Source organism: Myotis davidii, unplaced genomic scaffold, assembly GCF_000327345.1.
Source record: "Myotis davidii unplaced genomic scaffold, ASM32734v1 scaffold149, whole genome shotgun sequence".
NCBI classification, from domain to species: domain Eukaryota; kingdom Metazoa; phylum Chordata; class Mammalia; order Chiroptera; family Vespertilionidae; genus Myotis; species Myotis davidii.
The window spans coordinates 4,059,652-4,070,597 of record NW_006352194.1 but is presented as its reverse complement, the minus strand read 5'-3'; the positions used below and the strand labels follow the sequence as shown (position 1 = coordinate 4,070,597).

Here is a 10,946-nt window from a genome sequence, read left to right as displayed (position 1 = left end):
ATTATTTTCTAAAGCACATCAGTCTATATAGCCAATTCAGCATTCTCCTTTCAGAGGTTGCTCCTTCCCAGGGATGTGGCTGACGGTGAAAATGCAAAATAATGAAAGCAAAGAGGACAATAGTTTCGTTTTCTGCTGACTTATCAACACATCTTACTATGGAAGCTACAGTGTAACAGAAATTAAAGCCAAGAATTAAATCAAGCAAAAGGAAATGCAAGCTCCAATGTAAATTATGAAAAGTAATGAATCTTAAATAAGCAGGTACTTGCCTGCCCATCCACTAAGCCTGGGATAAAAATGATTTCTATCAACAAGATTACAAACAGTAATTTTCAAACTTCAGTATGGACATGGAATAACTTATTAAAATTTGAGGTACCATCCTCAAATATTCTGATTTATTGGACCTGTTGTGGAGCCCACAGATTTACATTTATATTCTCATAGATTCCTGCATATCAGATACTTACATTACGATTCATAACAGTAGCAAAATTACAGTTATGAAGTAGCAACGAAAATAATTTTATGGTTGGGGGTCACCACAACATGAGGAACTGTATTAAAGGGTCGTGGCTTTAGGAAGGTTGAGAACCACTGCTCTAAAGCAACTTGTGAAGTCCGTGCTACCTCCACTCTTCCTACCCCTTCTAAAGGGGATGAATGGGAAGAGATCAACCAAAGAACTTGTATGTATATATGCATAACCCACGGACACAGACAATAAGGGGGGTGAAGGCCTGGGGCGGGGGGACTGGCTATAAGGGGTCAATGGGAGAAAAAAGGGAACATATGTATACTTTCAACAATAAAGATTTAAAACTAAATAAAGGGTTACTTTAAAAACCATCATTTGATGTGCTGGGGGTGGGAACAGCCTGGGAGAGATCAATGGGGGTGGGGGGGAATGAGACATTATGTAATACTTTAAACAATAAAGAATTTAAAAATTTTTTTTAAAAAATCATCATTTGGGCTCCTTTTCTTAGAGGGTCACTCACTGGCTTTATTCTGGGCTCTGTTCATTTGTTACTTCTCAGAGAAGTCTTCCCTATCATCCCTAAGTGAGATCCTCTCTAAAATAAGCATGCACACCCAGCCCCAGCCAGGTGGCTCAATTGATTGGGCATCATCATGTGCACAAAAATACTGCCAGTTCAATTCCTGGTCAGGGCACATGGCCAGGATGCAGCTCAATCCCTGGCAGGGAGTATGCAGGAGGCAGCCCATAGATCGATGTTTCACTCTCACATCAATGTTTCTCTAATATCTCTCTCTCTCTCTCTCTCTCTCTCTCTCTCTCTCAAAAATTAATTAAAAATATTAAATCAATAAAATAAAAATAAACACCCCGAAAACAAGAGGCTGAGGATTGGCTTAGCAATAAAACCAGTTCACGCTGGAGCCCAGCGAGGGAGCGTCTTGGTCGGACCCGGCCGCTCCACGGCACTCTGAGGAAAACCTACTACTAAATGGATGCCGTCTGTCATCATGGGTAAAGGTGACCCCAACAAGCCAGGGAGCAAGATGTCCTCGAATGCCTTCTTCATGCAAACCTGCCGGAAAGAGCACAAGAAGAAATATCCCAACTCTTCCATAAATTTTTCCGAATTCTCCAAGAAATGTTCAGAGAGATGGAAGACCATGTGTCTGCAAAGGAAAAGCCAAAGTTCGAAGATATGACAGAGAGTGACAAAGCTCGTTATGACCGGGAGATGAAAAATTATGTTCTCCCCAAAGGTGACAAGAAAGGAAAGAAAAAAGATCCCAATGCTCCTAAAAGGCCTCCATCAGCCTTCTTCCTGTTTTGCTCTGAACATTGCCCAAAAATCAAAAGTGAACACCCTGGTTTACCCATTGGGGATACTGCAAAAAAACTGGGTGAAATGTGGTCTGAGCAATCAGCCAAAGATAAGCAACCATATGAACAAAAAGCAGCTAAGCTAAAGGAGAAATATGAAAAGGATAGTGCTGCATAATGTGCCAAGGGCAAACGTGAAGTGGGAAAGAAGGGCCCTGACAGGCCAACTGGCTCAAAGAAGAAAAATGAACCAGAAGATGAGGAGGAGGAGGAAAAGGAAGATGATGATGATGATGATGAAGAAGATGAAGATGAAGAATAAAGGCTGTCCTGTAATGATGTGTGCGGAGTATGTGTGTGTGCTCTCAGGCAATTGTTTTGCTAAGAATGTGAATTCAGCCCTAGCTGGTTTGGCTCAGTGGCTAGAGCATCAGCCTGCAGACTGAAGGGTCTTGGGTTCGATTCCAGTCAAGGGCACATGCAGGCTCGATCCCCAGTAGGGGGAGTGCAGGAGGCCACTGATCAATGATTCTCTCTCATCATTGATGTTTCTCTCTCACTCTCTCACTCTCTCCCTCCCTACCCATTCCTCTTTAAATCAACCAATATATTTCTTTTTGTAAAAAGAATGTGAATTCAAGTGCAGCTCAATATTAGCTTCAGTATAAAAACTGTACAGATTTTTGTATAGCTGATAAGATTCTTTGTAGAGAAAATACTTTTATAAAAAATGCAGGTTGTAGCTTTTTGAAGGGCTACTACATATAGTTAGATTTTAAGGCTTCTGATGTTAATGTTTCTAAATATGTAATGGTTTCTTTAATTTCTTGTGTATGGTTGCACAGCAAACTCATAGGAATTAGTATCAATAGTAAATTTGGGGTTTTCTAGACTGTTGCATTTTGTGTGTTTTTTATTTTGTAATAAAATTATGTATATTAAACAAATAAAAAATAAAACCTTCTGTAACGTGCTACTTGCTTTTCCTGTTTTATTTCTCCCATGGTACTTAGCCTTACCTGAGAGTCACTGTATTTTATATTTATTTGCACTCTCCCTCACTAGAATGTAAGATCTACAATATCAGAAAAAAAGGCTTTCCACCACTACCACTATATTCCTAGCATCCAGAACCATACCTAGCATGTAGTAGGTGCTCCATAAATGTTTACAGGTGAATAAAGCACTACTTCAACAAACAAAATAACTTCATCTTTTCATCCTATCCTATTCAGTTCACCTGCCATACTCACTGTCATCGAACATTTCACCCTAGGTGGCAAGTCTCCCTTTTAATGGTTACATCATTCAGGAAACTGAATCTAGGTGCCAAACCCAGAGAGGCACCCTGCCACCTGATTTCACTACTTGTGGTAACCTGAGATTTTCCCTTCTCAACTAAACTGCAATAGAGGTTTAAAAGTACATCCTACAAATGTTTCCAAATGACTTATACACACTGTATAGGAATGACTTGGCTTCTACTATGTGAGGAGTCAAATACAATGTTGGCAAACACCAGTGTGAGAACTGCAAGTTTCAACAAAAGCAGAACATAGTATGCTGGCAGCCACTATCACTTCACTCTATTCTGTATCAAGTCAGCCAAACATTTTCTGTCAAGACTCAACTAACTCTCACCACACACAAATATTTGTCTATTCATTTGCTTATCACAATAATATCTTATAAAGCACATACTATGCCATATATACACATATATACATATATAATATTTTTTAATCCTCAAAACAGTTCTTCCTACAAGATCAGTATTATCTCTTTTTTATAGATAAGGAATTTGAAGCTCCAAGAAGTAATTTGTAAGTAATAAATAAATAGCAGGCTGGGATTCAAACTCAGGTCTACTTGAGTTTAAATTCTTGCTTTTTTTCATTGTAACTTTCATTCCTAAGGCTCTCCCCACCTCCCATCGCCTGTGCTACACCTGCCATACAAGGCACCTGATAAATGTTAACTGATTCCAAGAGTTAAATAAGATATTTTATTTTGAACACAAGAATCTGCCTAAGATGCAATTCTTTAGTCCAACTTTACTTTTAAAACAAAAACTCAAGTTCACTCAACTCCCTTTATTGGAAAATATAGCCTTTTCAGTTAAAAAAAAAATAATACTGGGTTCATTCCAAAATGGAACCTATCAAAACATAATGTATTACTATGAAAATCTGGATATAAAGCAAGTGAAACCACAAAAGCAGTGTTGTTTAATACACCAAGAGGTGGGCATGAAGTAAAATCTGAACTCAAGTTGCAGCTCTAAAATAGTTCTTGCCTCCCCAACTAACAATGGTACCCTAAAAATCAAATGTAATAATGCCTTTAAAAACACTTCATAAACTGTAAAGTGTTATACAAAGGTAATTATTAGTGTAATTTGAACCTTGATGACGGAATAAAAGCCTAATGCAGGGGTGGGCAACCCCTGGCATGTGTGCCAAACATGGCACGCCAGTAACTTTTGCTGGCATGCGAAACCCTCTCTTATAATCTTCCATTTACACTTCTCTTCTTAATATCGACTTTTTTATTTTTCAGATAAATTCAGTGTAGGTGCATCTTACACAAATAAACAATCTACACTAATAAAAGACAAAGATGCTAATTGACTGAACCTTCGCTACGCCCCAAGCCACGCCCTCCAGCCAATCAGAGTGGCTATATGCAAATTAACCCAACCAAGATGGTGGCCGGCAGCCATAGAGCTGGAGCAAGCAGGAGGCTTCCCGTCAGCCCTGAGCCGGCTGCGGCCTCCACTCATGGCAACAAAGTTTCAATTATAAAAGACAAATAAATCCCAGATACCTGCTTCCAGCCAGACTCCACTGGGAGCTTGAGGGGCTGGGGGCCATGGCCAGCCTGTCAACAGCCATCAGCCCCTATCCAGGCTGGCCACACCCTCATGGGGTAAGAGTCCCTGCTGGGGGGCTTGGCCAGCCTGCAAACAGCCATTAGCCCCTCACCCAGGCTGGCCAGGCACTCCACCAGATTCCCCCACCCTTAAGGGGGTGTGGACAGCCTGAAAATGACCCTCAGCCCCTCTCCCAGGCTGGCCAGGCACTCCACCAGGGACCCCCACCCAATCACATCCACTGAGCCAAACCGGTTAGGCATACAATTTTTTTCTTAATATCCACTTTTTTATTTTCAGATAAATTCAGAGTAGGTGCATCTTAGATAAAGAAATAATTTTACATAACAAGTTATCTTAAAGAGCATAGACATGGATTGATGAGAGAGGGGAAGAGCAATTTCTATGCCTCTGCCTTAACTCTCCCTGCCTTCCTAGATCCGACCAGTGTTTTGGTTTCATCCACATACGTTTGTGCATCTTTCTTCTCAGCGATGAATTTTATTAAGTCTCGTAATAGTAGTAGCCTGACAGATGAAAGTAGTAGCTCGTGCATATCTCTGAAGGTCACGAAATATAAACCTGATGTAAAATCTCTGTCATCAGTGATGCAGCAGCAAAAGTCCCACTGATAATATCAAACAGAGTCATAAAGTTTTCTGTTGGACTATCAGTGTACATGTATACATTAAAAAATAAATGTATTTTTCATCATCATATACTGTGTTTTTGTCGCTCAAATGAATTTTATTATTTCTTTAAGGTTCTTCACATACGTACACCTTAAGAGATATCAAGTAGGCGTAACATGTTCTCAAAATATTAGGGTTGGCAAGCAGAAGAATTTTGAGTCAGAGATTTTGCTGGTTTTGGCACACACTCAGAAAAAGGTTGCCCACCCCTGGCCTAATATAAGATTCAACCTATAAGATCAACATTATTAAAAGTCCCAAATGTATCTGGATCATTAAGAGGTAAATGTCCTAAACTCCACCTAGTTTATCCTTAAGAAAGAGAGGATGTGTTTACCCAATTATGAATCTTTTTATGTCTAAGTCCTATTTCTCCAACTACATTAAGTTTCTTGATGGCAGAGAACTGAGATATAAACATCAATATATTGTTTTGTTTTGAGAAGGACTAACAATGATCTCACTGCAAGGAATGGGGGTAGTGGCAAGGAGACTGAATTCTTCTATATCCACATAATAATGCCCTCCTTTCATGCTAAGGAACTTACCCATTCAAAACAGTAGTTGCCAGATCTATAAAATGGGTTGATAAAAGAGTCCAGATAATTTCTTCCAGCTATAAAAGCTATGATTCTTAGGGCAGCCAATAAACACTATCAGCATAAGCCTATATATTGGCTTAGTCCTCCACAGCTAATGAGAACTAAGCAGAGTAGAGAAAAAACTCTCAATAATCTTAAATAAAAGATTACTGGTATATATAGCATTGGTCCTAATTAATGCCATAAAAGTGAATTTTATCAATGAGATTGGTAAGGAATGATAAAATCTTTTTAAATTAAGTGAGGTATGGGTAGGTGAAAGAGATGAATTAATCAGTGAAGAGTTAGCTAGTTAGTTAAGGAGCTATTGGAATTGTGTATATGTATATGTGGTTATATTTTAAATAATGATCAAGATAAGAAAATCTCATCATTAGGCTCACCATTATTTTTAGCCCTCAACCATAAATGAGCATTGCCCTATCAAAATTCAGATTATAAAGATAACAATGAGATTTGTAATCTTACAACACATTTTCACATCAGCACAGCCTATTTTCTTATAGTTTCAACATTTCCCCCAATCCATCTCTCAACAACAAAATCCTCCAAGTACTCAGCATCTACTAAATATACAAACCCCACCCCATCAAACTTCCTAAGGAAATAAAAATACTTAAAAGAATGTTGTTTTTCCTGATTCATTCATTTTCTGCATCTGTTTCTATATCTATATACAAACCATGTGCCAGTATCACAATTCAATTTTACATCTGCAAGTGATCAAGGCTGTTATAATTTCAAAGAATAAAAGTGTGCACACAGTAGACAATAAATATTAGCTAATATATACAGATTTAGAATACAAGTAACCAAAATACAAATAAGATTTATGAGAAGTACCTACTACAACTACAGACTAAAGTATAAGTTCTTTAGTCTGTCACTCAAGGCCCTGGCATGCTGGTCATTATCTTTTTTCCTTTTCTGGACAGACTGACCTATTCATTATTTCCTAAGTACAAACTCCTTCATGTTACACCTTTGCCCAGACATTTCACCTGCCTGGAATTACCTCCATCTCATCAAACCTATTCAAAAACAATTCAAATGTCACTTCCTCAGAAATGCCTTCCCTGACAATCCTAGCCAAAGCTGCACTTGCCTTCTCTCGTTACTCCCTACTGTATCAAACTGTTTTATTTTCCTCTATCTGAAAGTATTCTGTTGATATTTTTACTGCCTGTCTCTCCCAACTAGCATGTAAGCTCCATGAAGACAAGAATTCTGCCAGTCTTGGTCACCACTGTACCCCAGTACCTAGAACACTACCTGGCATGCAGAAGACAGTCAATAATTAACCAAACAAGAGAGACTGAGTTTGTTTCCTCTCAGCTAATGCTATAGTTCTTCTCAAGAGCATGAATAATGTTTTCTACTTCTTCATCTCCCACAGCATCTAACCAACTAACTGCACTAGAATCACCCAATAAATGCCCAACTATAGTCCTTTCTGGCATACCCATCCAGTTATATCTTTAATTGAGTAAAAAATATGCTTTAGCCCCCACTGGTTTAGTTCACTGGATCGAGTGTCAGCCCACGGACTGAAGGGTTATCAAATAGTTAAGAAAAATTGGATACAGATATTTATAGCTACACAAATATGAGGCAGTTAACAATTATTGAATACAGGTGAAAGGTATGAGTATTTATTAGACTATTGTTTTATCTTTTCTGTAAGTTTGAAATTTTTCATAAGAAGTTGATGGGGGGGATGGGGGGGAATGTTTCTCTTAAAAGATTAGCGTGTGGCCCTAACTGGTTTGGTTCAGTGGACAGAGCGTCAGCCTGTACACTCAAGGGTCCCAGGTTCAATTCCGGTCAAGGGCAGGTACCTTGGTTGCAGGCACATACCCAGTAATGGGTGTGCAGGAGGCAGCTGATCGATGTTTCTCTCTCATTGATGTTTCTAACTCTCTATCCCTCTCCCTTCCTCCCTGTAAAAAATCAATAAAATATATTTTTTTAAAAAAAAGATTAATATGTGCATTTCTCTAAGCTGTAACTACTTGGTAGGTTTGCAATACAAGTTTTAACATATAATTAGACAAAAACTGATCCTGAGATTATTCTAGGATCCACAAATTGAACCACTAAAAACACAAGAAATACCAGGAAAAGAGGTAAGGAACAGTAAAAACTATCCAAGGTAAAGACAACTAACTTCCAGTCTCAACTAGGCCACATCCTTTCTTCTTAAGTAGCTCTGGGCTCAGAAACGTCTCTGATGGGAAACTAAACCACAGAATTGCAGTGACAATATATATGAATAGAACTTTCTAAGTTCACAAGTATTTTGAAAATACAATTTGGCTTTTATTGCTGTTATTAAAGCAGATGTTAACAACTATAATCACAACCACCAAAGTATAACTGATTCAGACAAGGTTCATTGGTGGATGCTAAAACCATTCGGTAGAAGAATAGGATATTCACATTGTTTAAAAATCACTCCACAAATTATTTACATAGAACAGTAGGTACCTTTACAATGGAGATCAAATTTACCATCAATTAATGGGACAGACTAATATTATGTGCCTCCCCATATGACACAACATCATCTATGTAGTATTTCTTACTAAAAATGTTTACACTGCATCTAAACATGAGAAAACAATCAGACAAATCCAATTGAAACTACACCATAACTCAGGGGTGGGCAAACTTTTTGACTCGAGGGCTACAATGGGTTCTTAAACTGGACCGGAGGGCCGGAACAAAAGCATGGATGGAGTGTTTGTGTGAACTAATATAAATTCAAAGTAAACATCATTACATAAAAGGGTACGGTCTTTTTTTTTAGTTTTATTCATTTCAAACGGGCCGGATCCGGCCCTCGGGCCGTAGTTTGCCCACGGCTGACCTAGCCAGTTTGCTCAGTGGATAGAGCATTGGCCGTGGGACTGAAAGATCCAGAGTTTGATTTTGGTCAAGGCAAGTGCCTCAGTTGCAGGCCAGATCCCTGGCCCTGGTCCGGGCGCATGTGGGAGGCAACCAATTGATGTTTCGGTCTCTCCTCCTCCCTTCCATTCTCTCTAAAAATCAATGGAGCCCAGTCGATGTGGTTCAGTGTTTGAGCACTGACCTTGATTCTCTCTCATCATTAATGTTTCTATTTCACACAACTTTAGTGGTGATCTTAAAGATTATCTATCCAAATCACTTTTCAGATGAGAAAACCGAGACCCTGAAAAATTACATGCATGCCAAGGTCATACTATCTGGCTATGGCAATGCTAGGTCTAAAACTCAAATTTCCCCAGTTCCTAGTCAAATACTCAACTAACTTTCATATAACCCAAGGCTTCTAGAACTGCATAACTTCAGTGTAATATGGCAATCACTTCAATCAACAAATGCTCTTTCAGAACCTCTAGTTCTACTATTTCATATATATGTATGAGTTGGGCAACAAATTCTAGGGATATAGATCCAAAAACTCAGGGAAAATATTTGCAAGTCATGTATCTAATCAGATACTAGTATCCAAAATATACAGAGAACTCTTACAACTCAACAATAAAAAGACAAATAGCCAGCTCTAGCCAATTTGGCTCAGTGGATAGAGCATCAGCCTGTGGACTGAACCGTCCCGGGTTCGATTCCAATCAAGGGCACATGTCCACTGAGCTAAACCAACTAGGGCTGCACTTATATTGTTATAATCATCTGATTACCTTTTTCACTTATATATATTATGAATAGCATAAGAGTATTTCTCTCTATATTCCTACTTAGAGGACATGCCTTGCTCAATAATATTGAACTAAGACTCTGGTGCATTAACCTTGTGTTGGTATTTCTCTTTTTCCTAAGAGGGCATGAATAAGAAGCTCACTTTTGTGTGTCTCTGTGTGTTTTAAAACAAACAAATAAAAATATATATTGCTATAATTCACATACTATAAAATTTTAGAGTGTACATTTTATTGTGGGTGTTTTTTTTTTCAGTATAGTCACAGGGTTGGTTGTACAACCATTCTCACTATATAATTTCAGATCATTTAATCATTCCAAAAAGACACCCATGCCCTTAGCAGTAACTCTCCATTTTCCCCTACCTCCCTTATCTCCAGTCCCTGGCAACAATAATCTATTTTCTGTCTCTATGCATTTACCTATTCTGGACAATTCACATAAATAGAATCATACAGTATGTAAACTTTTGTGTCTGGCTTCTTTTACTTACCACTGTGTTTTCAAGGTTTATCCATATCATAGCATATATCAGTACCATGTTCGATTCCAGTCAAGGGCACATGCCCAGGTTGTGGGCTCAATCCCCAGTATGGGGCAGTAGGGGGCATGCAAGAGGCAGCCAATCGATGATTCTTTCTCATCATTGATGTTTCTATCTCTCCCTCCCTCTCCCAAATCAATAAAAAAATATATATGCAACAGAAGTACAGAGAAGGAGTTGACTTATTATGGAATCAGGAAAGGTTTCATAGAAGCAAAGATGTCTAAACTACATTTTAACCCTTTGTATCCCATAATTGTCTACAGACGCAGCGGGATGGTTTCTGTTTTGGATGCGTGGCAGTTAACTAATTAAAGAATGAGTAGAAGTCCTCTCCAGATTGTGTGTGTGTTGTGTGCTGTGTGTTGTGTGTGTGTGTATATATATATACCAGAGGCCTGGTGCACGACATTCATGGACGGGTAGGGTCCATAGGCCTGGCCAGCAATCAGGACCGATCTATGGGGTGACTGGTGAGGCAATCCAGGGGCCCCGCTGGCACCCGCCTTGGCTGGCCTGGCGCTGCCTGCTCGCCGGCCCCACCCACCACTGCTGCTGCAGGAGGAGACTGGCGGGGTGATTGGGGGGCGGTGCTGGCCCACTGGCTAGCCCCACTCCCAATTGCCCCACCGCTGCCGCTAGTCACCTCCCTCTGCAGGGTGACCAGTAGGTCGATTGAGGGGGTCCCCACTGGCACCCCGCCTTGGCTGGCCTGGGGCCGGTGGGCTGG

General features: G+C 39.5%; 1 protein-coding gene and 1 pseudogene across 1 annotated transcript in view; one reads left to right on the top strand and one right to left on the bottom strand.

Moving 5' to 3' along the window:
* LUZP1 (leucine zipper protein 1) overlaps nucleotides 1-10,946 on the bottom strand; it is a 70,673-nt gene that overhangs the window by 37,419 nt on the left and 22,308 nt on the right. The window lies entirely within an intron of this gene.
* On the top strand, nucleotides 1,371-2,535 carry LOC102754043 (annotated as a pseudogene).